Consider the following 15607-nt stretch of genomic DNA (forward strand, 5'->3'; position numbering starts at 1 on the left):
ATCTATGGGGATAGATCTAAGAGGATGATTGAACTTAGCCAAAGTACTTATATTGATAAGGTGCTAGGTCGGTTCAATATGATGGAAAGCTAAAAGGGGCCATCTGCCCATGACATATGCTATATATATCTAGGAAAGACTCAGTGTTCTATGACTTGTGATAAGAGTAGAAAGATGAGTATGATTCCATGATTTATATGTATGCCATGATTTGTACTATAGGGGAATACAGTTAAACATACATAACATGTGCAAAACATCCCCAAAGCCAGGAAACATGTATAAAGCATAGTTTAAGCAAACTTACATTCGAAGCGTGTTTTCCAGAGTATTGTATCAACGAACATGAATAAAGAACTCCACTTGTCGTTCCTCTATTTGGTTCATCGACACGTTCAGATCCGTCTTGATTATTGTAGCTTAGACAATGCATAAGATTTTTGCTTTTCGGGATGAACAGCTTTGCAGAGAGAAAAACTGAAGAACGTAATTTAGGAATTAGGTTTAGGTTAGATGGAAAACTAATTTTGTGAGTGTGTAAAAATATAATAACCTAATTATTATATTAGTGTAACCGGCCAAGACCAAGGGCCTTGACCGGCCACACTTACACACGACCACACACCCGCGCCCAGCCAACACACTACAGGCTGAAGCCCACAGCGCGCGCAGCCGAGCAGCATGGGCCGTGGGCCTTGTGTGCTCGCTGCTGTGTTGTTGTGCGGTGATGCGCGCTGCCACGCCCCGGGCTGGCTTGCTTGCTGCGTTGCGAGCTCGCTGGCTCGTTGGGCCTTGCGCGCTTGGCTCAACGGGCCGGAAGCTCCGATGCGGCTCGTATTCGCGACTAACGCCTTACGGCTATTATTTATCGTATCGTATACGACGAATCACCGTCGTACGATACGATTATTCGTTTCGCCCAGCTTACGAATATTCGCGATACGATATACGATTCTGACGCAAGGTCGTATCGTATAATACGTTTTCCAAACTAATTCCCGAAAAGCTATTAAATGAATTTCCGATTCATTTAATCCGGTGATCTGTTACATGTCATTGGTGTGACCTTATAGGTTCAGTCAAGAGTAAGTTGTGAGCTTAATATAGATTAGAACTCACAGATCGGAAGCATTGCTCCAGCTAGGTGTTCCGATCACTTGATCTTACTGAATTAATTGTTCGCAATTAATCTGAACCTTGGTATTAGACTTAATGCACCTTGGGTGAAGGACATATTTCCTTCAGGCTGCCACTTGTCATTCAGACAAGTGTGCATTCACATTCCTTTGTCGCTTAGTGTTACTTGCTGAACATAAGGTAAGATCCAAGCCATCCTTATTAGGTCCAGAAGTGTTTCTCGGATTACAGATGTCAACTGTTAAACTTTTACAGAAGGTTAAGCCTTAACCATTCTGAGCACGGCCATGTATTTTCACAGTATCTAACTCTCCGAGAGGCCTTGTTACACAACAACACCATATCCTATCAAAGATAGGAGGACAGTCCATTCCTGCAATCTATGAACACTCACTTTGATTCATAGTACGCCCAATAACTGCTTTTATAGCCTCCTTTTACGGTGCGATCGACGTTTAGCTAGTATCAAAGTGAACTAATTCTCAAACGAGCAGACATAATCTCTCATGTTCTGAGGAATGGTTCTAATCACCATTAATGAGAACTACTTATGACATGATTTTAATCTCTTGAAGTGTTGTCATAGTTAATCTGATACAAGATCCAATAAGTATCTATGCAAAAGATTCTGACATCCAGTCAACCTAGTTCAAGAAACAGAACTAAAAATCTTTCATTAGTCATTGGTCGTCCGCCTTTTAATGACCTGGATTAGGGATCCTTTGTGACTTCAATATTCAAGTTCACTTATGGGTGTTTCTTTGTCGAAGAATCCATCTTGACATCCCATTTGAATGTTTTGAATCACATGGACTTATCATTTAATACTAAACCAAAATTAAATGAATATGAAATAATAAATTTCATAAATATGAAATGGTTAAACCAATTGTTTTAAACAGATATCTAACAGATGTTGTAAAACAAAACTTAGATAATCAAAGCCATCCTCCAATATGCTTGCTTCCCATGGTTGCTACATGTGCGTTGTGCTTCGCTTGTGGCAACGGTTTAGTCAATGGATCCGCAACGTTGTCGTCAGTTCCAACCTTGCAAATCTCGAATTGTTTCCTTTCAACGATTTCTCAAAGTATAAGAAATTGCCGCAGTACGTGCTTGGACTTCAGGTGGCGCCTAGGCTCCTTTGCCTAGGCAATGGCTTCGCTATTGTCGCAATACAAAGCCACTTGTCCTTTAATGGAGGGGACAACCCCAAGTTCTTCGATGAACTTCCGAATCCAAACAGCTTCCTTTGCTTCTTCTGAGGCAGCAATGTACTCGGCTTCAGTTGTAGAATCCGCAATAGTGCTTTTCTTAGCACTTTTCCAGCTTACTGCTCCGCCATTAAGGCAGAACACAAACCCACTCTGTGATCTGAAAACATCTCTGTCGATTTGAAAGCTTGCGTCCGTATAGCCCTTAACAATCAACTCATCTGTACTACTATAAACCAGAAACTGATCCTTAGTCATTTTCAGGTACTTTAGGATATTCTTGGCAGCAGTCCAATGTGCCTCGCCTGGTTCTGACTGGTACCTGCTCGTTGCACTAAGTGCGAACGAAACATCCGGCCTTGTACAAATCATAGCATACATGATGGAACCAATAGCCGAAGCGTATGGAATTCCACTCATCTTTCTACGCTCATCAGATGTTTTGGGACACTGATTCTTGCTTAGATATGTGCCATGTGACATGGGTAGATGGCCTCTCTTGGCTTCCATCATATTGAACCTTGCTAGCACGTTTTCAATGAAAGTGCTCTGGCTTAGTCCAATCATCCTCTTAGATCTATCCCTATAGATCTTGATGCCCAATATGTATTGTGCCTCTCCTAAGCCCTTCATTTAGAAACACTTTCCAAGCCAAGTCTTTACAGACTCCAACATAGGAATTAATGTCGTTTCCAATAAGTAGTATGTCATCTACATACAAGACTAGGAATGCAATTTTACTCCCACTGACCTTCTTGTATACACAAGATTCATCCTGATTCTTGATTAAGCCAAACTTATTGACTGCTTCATCAAATCGTTTATTCCAACTCCTTGATGCCTACTTTAATCCATAAATGGATTTCTTAAGCTTGCATACCTTTCCTTGGTTCTTTTGATCGACAAAACCCTCTGGTTATGTCATAAACACAGTCTCTTCAAGAACACCATTCAAGAAGGAAGTTTTGACATCCATTTGCCATATTTTATAGTCATGAAACGCGTCTCTTCTAAAAACCTTGGAGGTTCTTCGTCCTGAACTGCTTCTAAAGAGTTCTTGGTTCGTTGTTCGTCTTGAATCTCTTCGAGGTCTATTATTCTCTCACTTGTCAATTTGGAAATATGATTTCTTTCCAAAAAGACACCGTCACGAGCAACGAATACCTTGTTGTCTGACTTGTTGTAGAAGTAATACCCCTTTGTTTCTTTTGGATACCCAACGAAGAAACATTTGTCAGATTTTGGTTCGAGCTTGTCCGAAATTAATCGCTTGACATATGCTTTGCAACCCCAAATCTTTAGAAAAGACAAATTTGGAAGTTTTCCATTCCATAATTCGTATGGAGTCTTTTCAACAGCTTTTGACGGAGCACAATTCAGTGTGAGTGCTGCTGTTTGCAACGCATGTCCCCAAAATTGTAAAGGAAGTTCGGCTTGACCCATCATTGACTTGACCATATCGAGTAAGGTCATGTTTCTCCGTTTCGACACTCCATTCCATTGAGGTGTCCCCGGAGCAGTCAATTCAGAAAGAATACCGCATTCTTTTAGATGGTCATCAAACTCGTGGCTAAGATATTCACCTCCTTGGTCTGATCTTAGAGCTTTTATTTTCTTGCCATGTTGATTCTCTACTTTATTTTGAAATTCTCGGAATTTCTCAAACGATTCAGACTTGTGTTTCATTAAGTAAATATAGCCATATCTACTGAAATCGACCGTACACGTTATGAAATAGCTGAAATCACCTCTAGCTTTCGTACTCATAGGCCCACATACGTCCGTATGTATTAGCCCTAGTAGTTTGCTTGCTCTTTCTCCCACCTTTGAGAAAGGTTGCTTTGTCATTTTGTCAAGTAAACAAGATTCGCATTGATCAATCTTCTCTAAGTCGAATGATTCTAGAATTCCCTTCCGTAGAAGTAATTCCATGCGCTTTGTGTTTATATGGCATAATCGACAATGCCACAGAAAAGTGAGATCGGAATCACCAGTTTTAGCCTTTTTGGTATTTATGTTATAAATGTGTTTGCTCGTATCTAGCACATATAGACCATTTTCTTGTTGTGCTGAACCATAAAACATTCCATTCAAAGCAAAAGAACAACTATTGTCTTTAAATTGAAAACTAAAACCTTTAGAATCTAAACTTGAAACGGAAATAATGGTTCTGGTGATACTAGGAACATAGTAACAATTTTCTAGTTCCAAAACAAAACCACTAAGCAAAGAAATAAAATAAGATCCTACGGCTAATGCAACAATCCGTGCTCCATTTCCCGCGCGTAGATCCATCTCGCCTTTATCAAGCCTTCTACTTCTCCTTAGTCCCTGCGAATTGGAACCTAAGTGTGAGCCAAAACCAGTATCTAATACCCAAGAAGTAGAATTAGCAAGATTACAATGTATAACATACATACCTGAAGGAGAAGCAACGTTTCCGTCCTTCTTCTCTTCCTTTAGTTTAGGGAAATCTCGCTTGTAATGACAAAGTTCATTACAATAGAAGCATTCTGATGTAGATGGAGAATGATCCTTCTTCATTTTCCTCTTGGAGGGCGCCACTTGCCCTCCTGGAGTAGATGGAGATGCACCCTTGCTTTGGATCTTCCCCGGAACCTTTTTCTTGATTTTCTTACTCTTTACTTTTAGCAACGCTTGCTTATCACTTTCAAAGTCCAATTAATATTGATGAAGCAAATAAATTAGCTCACTAAGAGTGTTTTCCCTTTTCTTGGAGAAATAGAGTAATTTGAATTTCTTATAACCAGGGTGAAGAGAATTCAAAAGTATTCCCGCAGCAGCAGAATCTGGGAATGGATCACCAAGTAACTCAAGGCGGTTGAGAAGCCCAACCATTTTCTTTGTATGCGTTTTAATTGGCGTTCCTTCTGTCATTTCAAGATCAATGACCCTTTCCCTTGCCTTTTGTCTTTCGACGTCAAAGCAACAACCCAGTGGAGCATTAAGCTTTAGATCCCCAAATGAATGTACCAATTCAAAGACATTTTGGTAGACATGTTGACCACCATGTTGGAATCTACCACGACATATATCCCTAAGATGCCTTAGGAGTGCCCACGGCTCATATGTAATGAACCTTGCACTCCAATCCTTGGGGATTGAGCCAAGAATAAGATCCATCACTAGCGACATGTGGTTCGCCCACGCACAGTGCTTTTCTAGAGTCGTATCCTTTGAGTAAAAGCTGGGGATGGGATGTTCAACTACATATTCAATGTTGTTCCACCTGAGGACTTGCCGAAGCTTCCTCTCCCAATCAAGAAAGTTTGATAGGTTCAATTTTACTTCCAGAATCTCGGTTACTTTGAGTGTTGTTTTGATTGCGGCCATTTGATTACTACATTTGAAAAGAATTCGCAATAAATAACCATTCATAACTTAATAACTTTGAAATAAATGCTAGCATGCAATCATTAAAGCTATTAAACATTTCATTCATGCAAAAGCAAAACATGGTCCAAAAATGACTGAAACGATTCCAAGACCCTAAAAGTCCTAAATCCTTAAGCAGCTTTGGCATGTCTCAAGTATTTTAAGATTCTAGGTAAGCAAAACCTATTGCTAGTAATCTCCAAATTACTCTTGGTTAATAAATTAATACCATATTTTATCCCTTTTCCACAACATAATGCCATTGTTATTTGAGTTGAAACCACAATCAACGTGGTCCTTTGGGACGCCTTACCATCTAAGTCAACTAATGTAGCACCTCGCTTTGGCGTAAACCTACTACGTTAGATCCTTAGATTTTTGTAAGTGCTTGATTTGGAAGGAAACTTTTGAACTCAATATTTCTTTGGACCTGGTTGTTTCTATGTTGGTTCGATTATTTAGTGAACTAAATCTAATTGAGTCATACAAACAACCTATTCATGCATAATATACATTCATTCAAGCATAATATATATATATATATATATATATATATATATATATATATATATATATATATATATATATATATATATATATATATATATATATATATATATATATATATATATGTATATATGTATGTATATAGTGCATAAATAAATTGGTGAACTAGTATGGCCCAAAACTCTTGTCTTGAAGCATCCAATCTTCTTCACCATCTTGTTAGCTTGGCATCGTCTTGAATCTTCATTCAATGCTAACTTAAAGTTCTAAACTAGAAATACTTGAAATAATAAAATTACATCAAAATTTCCATGGTTCGCATACCATATTTAAAACTTTACATTCAAAGATAGAACGGTTCGCAGACCGTATTTAACTATCCTAGATTGGCCATACTAGTCACTTGGAGTACCTGCATTACATAAAATATACATACTATGCATTCACCCATTCGTATGCTAAAACGAATGACCCATATAATTATTCAAGTATTTACTTGAATTAATTAAAATTCACGTTCACATAAACGCGTCCTAAAAGATTAATCAATTTCCAAATTATTAAGCCTTAGACTTTATTCTAATTAAAATTGAATTTAATTAAAATAATGCGACATACGAAAATAATTAAAATAATTATTTCATTTTTAATTTCATTTAGCTCCCACTCAAACCAATAATTATTCCGGATAATTAATTTTTTAAATATTAAATTAAACTCACGGCCCGGCCCAAGTTAAATAAAATAATTATTAATTATCCCGTTAGCCAATTTTAATGCAAACATAAAATTCAAGCCCAACAAAACAAAAAAATTGTTCGAGTGCAATGCGGGCTAGGCTTGCGCCCAGCCCAGCAATGCACGTTGTGTGGCCTACGAGGCACACGAGCAGCTGCCCATGCCCCCGCAGCCAACGCCCCACGTACCTCAGCTCTCGCTGCCCATGGTGCCAGTTGTGCTCGATGCTGCGCAAGGCATGGCAGCCTTGCTTGCTCGCAGCTCGCAAGCCAAGGAGTGTCTGCCTTGCTTGCCCCCTTCCTCGCCGAGCGCGCGCGCGGCACGCAGCACGCTTGCTGCTGCCCGCGTCGATGTGGCTCGACACAGGCGTGGCAGCCCGCATGGCTCGACGAGCCACACGTCCACCCCACCCTTGTGTTCGTGCCTTTGGTTCGTGCCTACGAACCAACTAATTAAAAAAAAAAATCACGAACATTTGCATTAAGTTATTTTTCACAAAATTTACCATTTTTATTTTCGAAAAATAACGTTTTTACGATTTAATTAATTTAACAACAACACAATTTCGTTAAAATTATTAAATCAAGGCTAACATTATTCAAATTTTAAGAACGAACAATTTCAACTGAAAATTTGAACTTTTAAATAATCGAATTTAAAACTTTAAATCGTTCTAAACATTTAAATTTCAGATTTTTACGAATTTGGTTTAAGTGTCGATTAAAATTAACGAATCTAATCAAAATTTTAATCCAATAATTTTTAAAATTTTCCACTGAACATGAAATTATATTCCCTTTCCCAATTAACCAAATTACTATATCCAAATTATTTAAAAAATCAATTAGCGATCTAAAATTTACGAATTTGGGGAAAGCAAAATTAGGGATTATACTTGATAAAAACGGCTGAAATTTTTACCATATTTAAAGAATATACCCAGTAGCATTTTGTCAAATTTTCAATCAATTCCGAGTAGTTTAGGTTGACCAATTAATTGAAAAACTTTCCAAATTTCTTAATTTTAACACAAAAATTAACAAAAACGCCCAAAAACACATACTTCGGGGCCTGTTTTTGCAATTCCATTCCCATGATTTGATTTTAGAAAATCATTTTCAATCCGATTAGGGTCAGAAAAATCGAAATTTCAACAATTTTTGAATTCAGAACTGCTTCCTGCGATAAATCCAATAATCCAGAAACATTCGAAAAAATTCCAAAAAATACAATTTTAACAACAGCAAAAACAATAATTCATGTTAAAAAATGCTTTGAATACATAAGGCTCATGATACCACTATAGGGGAATACAGTTAAACATACATAACAAGTGCGGAACATCCCCAAAGCCAGGAAACATGTATAAAGCACAGTTCAAGCAAACTTACATTCGAAGCGTGTTTTCCCGAGTATTGTATCAACGAACACAAACAAAGAACTCCACTTGTCGTTCCTCTATTTGGTTCACCGACACGTTCAGATCCATCTTGATTATTGTAGCTTAGACAACGCATAAGATTTTTGCTTTTCGGGATGAACAGCTTTGCAGAGAGAAAAACTGAAGAACGTAATTTAGGAATTAGGTTTAGGTTAGACGGAAAACTGATTGTGTGAGTGTGTGTAAAATTATAATAACCTAATTATTATATTAGTGTAACCGGCCAAGACCAAGGGCCTTGATCGGCCACACTTACACACGACCACACACCCGCGCCCAGCCAACACACTGCAGGCCGAAGCCCACAGCGCGCGCAGCCGAGCAGCGCGCATAGGCCGTGGGCCTTGCGTGCTCGCTGTTGTGTTGCTGTGTTGTGATGCGCGCTGCCATCCCCCGGGCTGGCTTGCTTGCTGCGTTGCGAGCTCGCTGGCTCGTTGGGCCTTATGCGCTTGCGCGCTTGGCTCGACGGGCCGGCAGCTCCGATGCGGCTCGTATTCGCGACTAACGCCTTACGACTATTATTTATCGTATCGTATACGACGAATCACCGTCGTACGATACGATTATTCGTTTCGCCCAGCTTACGAATATTCGCAATACGATATACGATTCCGACGCAAGGTCGTATCGTATAATACGTTTTCCAAACTAATTCCCGAAAAGCTATTAAATAAGTTTTCGATTCATTTAATCCGGTGATCTGTTACATGTCATTGGTGTGACCTTATAGGTTCAGTCAAGAGTAAGTTGTGAGCTTAATATAGATTAGAACTCACAGATCAGAAGCATTGCTCCAGCTAGATGTTCCGATCACTTGATCTTACTGAATTAATTGTTCGCAATTAATCTGAACCTTGGTATTAGACTTAATGCACCTTGGGTGAAGAACATATTTCCTTCATGTACAAGCCCGGATGTTTCGTTCGCACTTAGTGCAACGAGAATATACCAGTCAGGCTTGGAGAGGAGCATTAGACTGCTTCCAAGAATATCCTAAAGTCCTAAAAAGGAACAATTCCTAGTCTATGGTGGAAATGATGAGTTGATTGTTAAGGGTTATACAGATGCAAGTTTCCAAACTGACATAGATGATTTCAGATCACATTCTGGTTTTGTGTTCTACCTCAATGGCGAAGCAGTAAGCTGGAAAAGTGCTAAGAAAAGCACAATTATGGATTCTAGAACTAAAGCCGAGTACATTGTTGCCTCAGAAGCAGCAAAGGAATCTGTTTGGATTCAAAAGTTCATCGAAAAACTTGAGTTTGTCCCCTCCATTAAGGCACCAATGGCTTTATATTGTGATAATAGTGGAGCCATTGCCTAGGCAAAACACCCATAAGTGAACATGAATATTGATTCTCAAAAGGATCCCTAATCCTGGTCATTAAACGATTGGACGAACAATGACTAATGAAGATTAAATTGCAAGTAGATTTATAGTTCTGTTTCTTGAACTAGATGGGACATGGATGCCAAAAATATTTTGCATAGATACTTATTGGAATTCGTATAGGATTGACCATGAGAACACTTTAAGAGATTAAAGTCATGCCATAAGTCATTCTTATTAATGGTGATTAGAACTATCCTCAAAACATGAGTAGTTATGATTACTTGTTTGAGAATTAGTTCGCTTTGATGCTCGATAAACATTGCACCGTAAAAGGAGACTATAAAATTAATATGCAGGCTTACTATGAATCAAACTAAGTCTTTCATAAGTAACAAGAAGGGATTGTCCTGCTATCTTAAATAGGATATGGCGTTGTTGTGTAACAAGGCCTCTCGGAGAGTTAGATACTGTGAAAATCATGGTCATTCTCAGATTGGTTAAAGCTTAACATTCTGTAAAAGTTTAACATTTTGAACTTCATAATTTGAGAAACACTTCTGGACCTAATAAGGATGGCTTGGATCTTACCTTATGTTCATGAAGTAACACTAAGAGACAAAGGAATAAATCTACACACTTGTCTAAAGGCCAAGTGGGAGACTGAAGGAAATGTGTCATTCACCCAAGGTGCATTGGTCTAATCCAAGGTTCAGAATAATTACAGAATAATTAATGCAGTAAGATCAAGTGATCGGAATAGCTAGCTGGACTAATGTATCCGATCAGTGAGTTAAAGTCCTTATTAGGCTCACATCTTACTCTTAACTGAACCTATAAGGTCACACCAACGGCATATAATGGGTCACTGGATTAAATGAATCGGAAATTCATTTAATGGCTAATCGGGAATTTAGTTTGGAAAACATTAATATACGCTAAATAGTTGGACCGTAAATCGTATATCGTATTGCGTATATCATAGGCATGGTCGTACAAATAATCGTATCATACGACATTGGATCGTCAAGTACTATATGATAATTGATGGAAGTAAGGGCTTAGATGTAAATAAGAAAAGGGACGAGCAACGATGCAGCCCACGAGCCAAGCGCGCAAGGCCCCAAGGCCCATGGGCACTGCAACGCTGCATAGCGCAAGCCAACAACAGGCCCATGGCCTTCACTATTCGTGCGTACGAGAGAGCACAAGGCGGCGGTAACAACGCGCTACACAGCGCGGCCCAAGGTCGAACGCATATGAGCACGTTGTTGGGCTGCACGCTTGTGCAAGTGGCCGCCCAAGGCTTTAAGCCTTTGGTCGGTTATCTTGCTTTCTTCCCAAGGTTTTATTATATTGAACCCTAGGGTGTTTTGCATAACACACAACAGAAACTTTGTAACCATAATTCTATGTGTGCTTCAAAAGTGATAGTTTTCCAAAAGCCAAAATACCTTGAGAAAGTTCTAAGCTAAAAAAATCAAGGCGGATTCGAACATGCTGATGGACAATTATAAAGGAACTACGCGTGGAGTTCTTGATCGTGTTCATGAGGCTAGTGGGAGTACATGCTACAAATGTATGTTTCATTTAACCTATACTTTGCATGTGATCTTGGTTATGGTGAATGTTTCTTCTTGTTAATTTGGATTAGCATTAGTTCCCAACAGGGACTGGAGGATGCAACTTGCATGTTGTCGAGCTTATGATGTAAAGCAGTCAACTAAGCATTAATTAAATCAGTTGAATTCACCTTATGCTTTCCACCCTTGTTAGATAGGCTTCTAGGATTCCATACTTGTCATTGTGAATGGCCATCTCCCAATTATTTCCAACCCCTTTGAAACGGGGAGTTTCATAAACCTCCCATTTGCAGCAGAGTCAAGTGTGAGCTTAGATTCAGTTCCCATACCATTATAGAATTTTTGATCAAGAACAATGGTGGCAAACCATGATGAGGGCACTCTCATTGCAAATTCGTGTATCTTTCCCACGCCTCAGGTAGAGTCTCATCAGCCAGTTGTGTGATAGAAATTATTTAGCCCCTCCGACGGTAGTCTTCTCATGTGGGAAGTACTTCACATAAAAAGAAAGGGTCAAATATTCCCTGTTTGTTATCTTCATGGCCGCCCTATTGAGACCATTAACCCACAGCTTTTCCTTTCCACTTAGAGATAACGAGAAAAGCATCTCTATAGTCTGCTCTGCAGCCACATTCTTTTGCTTGATTGTTGAGCAATACTGGATGAAATACTGAATGTGCACCCTTTTCCCCACTGAATTGGTGCCTCTCAATCATATGGATCAATGTCGGCTCAATCTTGAAGTTATCAGTAGCAATTGTAGGCATGATTGTCTTAGGTAGCACAACCAATCTAGGATCCGAAAGTGAGGCTAGGCTCAACAACTTCATCTCCATCAACCATCTCTGAATCAATAGTAGAATAGTGATCGTCCTGCACATGTCAATTGACGACACTGAACCAACCTCAATGGATGAGTGTCAGCAAAGAAGTGATTGGCAAAATGGAAATAAGCCATTTAGGAAGAACTAATATCTCTCATAAAAGGTGAAGTTTTCAGTCCTATAGCCCAAACTCCAAATGGGGTAAAACCCGTTGGAAAAAAATGGGTGTTTGTACAAAAATGAGATGAAAACAATAAAGTCCTAAGATACAAGGATAGGCTTGTAGCCCAAGGTTTCTCCCAGAGACCCGAAATTGACTATGAGAAAATATATTCACCGGTGGTAGACGACACAACGCTGAGAATCCTCGTTAGTTTATCTGCATGCAAAGGACTAAAAACGCGTCTCATAGATGTCGTGACTACATACCTCTGTAGGTCACTTAACACTGACATTTATATGAGAATTCCAGAAGGACTAGAATTACCTGAAGCTTAGAGGTCAAAACCCCGAAATTTACATTTCATAAAATCGAAAAAGTCACTATATGCTTAGAAACAATCGGGAACAATGTGGTATATTTGCTTAAGCGAATACCTCCTGAATAGAGGCTACAAGAACAATCAAATTTGTCCATGCTTCTTCATCAAGCAAACTAAAACTAGTTTTGTTATAATCGAGATGTATGTTGACGATTTAAATATCATTGGAACACCCGATGAAATTGAAGAAACACAAGATGCATGATGCATGAATTTGAAATGAAAGATCTTGGTAGGGCCAAGTACTGTCTCTGTACTACAAATTAAAAATTAAAAAGATGGTTTCTCATTCACCATCCAACTACGCCGAAAGTGTAGTCAAGAGGTTTTACATGGACAAAGTGAAGGAAATAATGCCCTTTGGTCCAAGTATGCATTCTATGTTAAGTCTAATAAATGCGGTTCAGTATTAATTAACAAGTTAATAATTCAGTGAGATCAAGTGAGCTGAATGCCTAGCTAGAGGCCGCTTCAGTTCAAGTGGAATTAATGATATTAATCCACAGCTTACTCTTGACTGAACCCGTAGGGTCACACAAATAGTACGTAAACGGATCAAGTATTTAATGGCATTAAATACTCCATCTATGGATATTCGGAATCGACGGATCTTGGTTTCAGTGGGAGCTGAGATCGTCACAGGCAAGAAATGAATACTCCGGAAACGATGATATTGCCGGAAACGGAAATATGGATCGTATCGGAAATATAAATATTATCCAAGTCGTAGATGTTGCCGGAAACGGAAACATGGTACGTATCGGAAAATATTATCGGAAATGGAAATATTGCCGGAATCGGAAATATTGCCGGAAACGAAAATATTGTCAGAAACGGAAATATTAAATATTTGTTCGAAACGGAAATTAATTCCGGAATCGGAAATATTAAATGTTGTTCGTATCGGAAATGAATTCCGGAATCGGGAATTTAATCGGAAGCGTATCGTACGAATTAGCATCGGACGAGGCCCGCTAGACGAAGGCCCAGCACGAAGCCAGGCCATCGCCCAGCAAGCCGCACGCAACGCACGCCTCGACCAGGCCCAGCGCAAGGCCAGGCCCAGCCAAGGGCGCGCGCGCGCACGCAGCACCGCACATGGGCTGTGCGCTTGTCGTGGGCCGCAAGGCCTGCGCGGGTGCACGGCTTGTGCGATGCGTATGCCGGAAATCCTAATTCTATTGGGATTCGTGCGAAGATTAAAATCCTAATCTTATTAGAATTGCTTTGTTATTTAGAGTCCTAATAAAGTTCTAATTAACAAATCCAGATCCTAGTAGGATTACAATTCCTTTTCCATACCTCTATAAATAAGGGCCTAGGGGTCATTATTTATACATAAGTTTTCAAGTATTCAAAACTAGGATTTTTAAGCAGAAAAATCAGCCATAACTCTTGCCCATTTTAGCCGAAAATAATAGTACCTTAAGGGCGATTCTAGTTGGTCAATCTTAAGGCGGATCCGGACGTACTGTGGACTATCTACGGAGGGACGACACTTGGAGTCCTAAAGACTTGTTCTTGTTCGGTTCGGGCGCAGCTAGGGAAGGCACGCAACAAAGAGTATGCATCTAAATTATGCTATATGATTATGTGTAAATAATATGTATTCCTGGCATAATGGTTTTTTCCGCATGATTTATGAATTGTCATATGTATCATAACCTAACAGTGGTATCACGAGCCTCTTATTATTTACATAATCTAAATTGCATGAACATGGTTAAATATTACAAATTTGCAAGAATTAAAAGGGGTGATTAATTTTCGTAATTGTTAATTAATTGCAAATTGCGTTTATTTAATTATACGTACGCAGTTTTTCGGCAGTTTCTTCGTTACTCATCCAAATCGAGTGATTTTTGTGTCAATTCCGCATGTAAAAGGCATTCTAAAATTTTGACAAAAATATTATTTTTCTGCCGAACCCAGAATTCTCAAATTCGAAGCCTAACTATGACTTTTCGAAGGTTTTAGTTTTTCGAATGCAAAATTTCGTAAATTTAAGATGTTAAATTAAATATTTGCGATTCTTGTTGATAAATCTTAAATTTTTGATTGACCTACTGTATATGTTTAACAAGTTTGAATGCCTAGCCTTGTTAATTATGCAATCTAATTTGTAATTATGATTAATTTGTTGAAAATTAGAATAATTTAGAATTAATTTGATTTTCATAATTAATTATAATTTAATTAGAAACCTATGATTAAAAACCACCATAAAAATTGTAAATTTATGATAAATTTTAATTTTTTATGACCTAGGCTTGAATCCATAATAATCGGAAATTAATTGAATAATAAATTTTCGATTTTTCGCCCTAAAATTATGAAATTAATATTATTTATTAATTTGTCATTAATTTTAAATATAAATTTTAAATTTTTATGCGATTCGTTCATATAACTTGCACGCACAAAGCAATGGACGCTTCGTGTTACCCTTAAGGGGTGTTGTATAGTGCGGGCATGCGACGACGAGCAAGGGAGCTCGTCGCCCGTGCGGCACGAATGCAATGAGCAGGGGCATGGTGCACGAGCACAAGGCAGCAGCCCTGCCTTGTGTCGTGGGCCACGAGCTATGGATGAATGGGCATGGGCGAAAGGCAAGGCATGGCAGTCGCGTGTGGGCAGCAAGCGAGCTGCGCCACAACGCGCACTGCCTCGCGCAAGCGCGCGCAGCCTCGCGCGCAGCGAGCGCAAGCTCGCGTGCCACGAACGCTGCGCCCAGCGTTGATCGCGCGCAATTGCTCGCGCACAGCGAGCGATGGCTCGCGTGCATCATGCGCTGGAGCGCGCGCAGCAAGCGCTGGCGAGCGCGCACAGCGAGCGATGGCTCGCGTGCGTCGAGCGCTGGCGCGCGCGCAGCGAGCACCACTTGTGCGATGGCTT

The sequence above is a fragment of the Spinacia oleracea genome, chromosome 6, assembly GCF_020520425.1.
Source record: "Spinacia oleracea cultivar Varoflay chromosome 6, BTI_SOV_V1, whole genome shotgun sequence".
Lineage (NCBI taxonomy): Eukaryota > Viridiplantae > Streptophyta > Magnoliopsida > Caryophyllales > Amaranthaceae > Spinacia > Spinacia oleracea.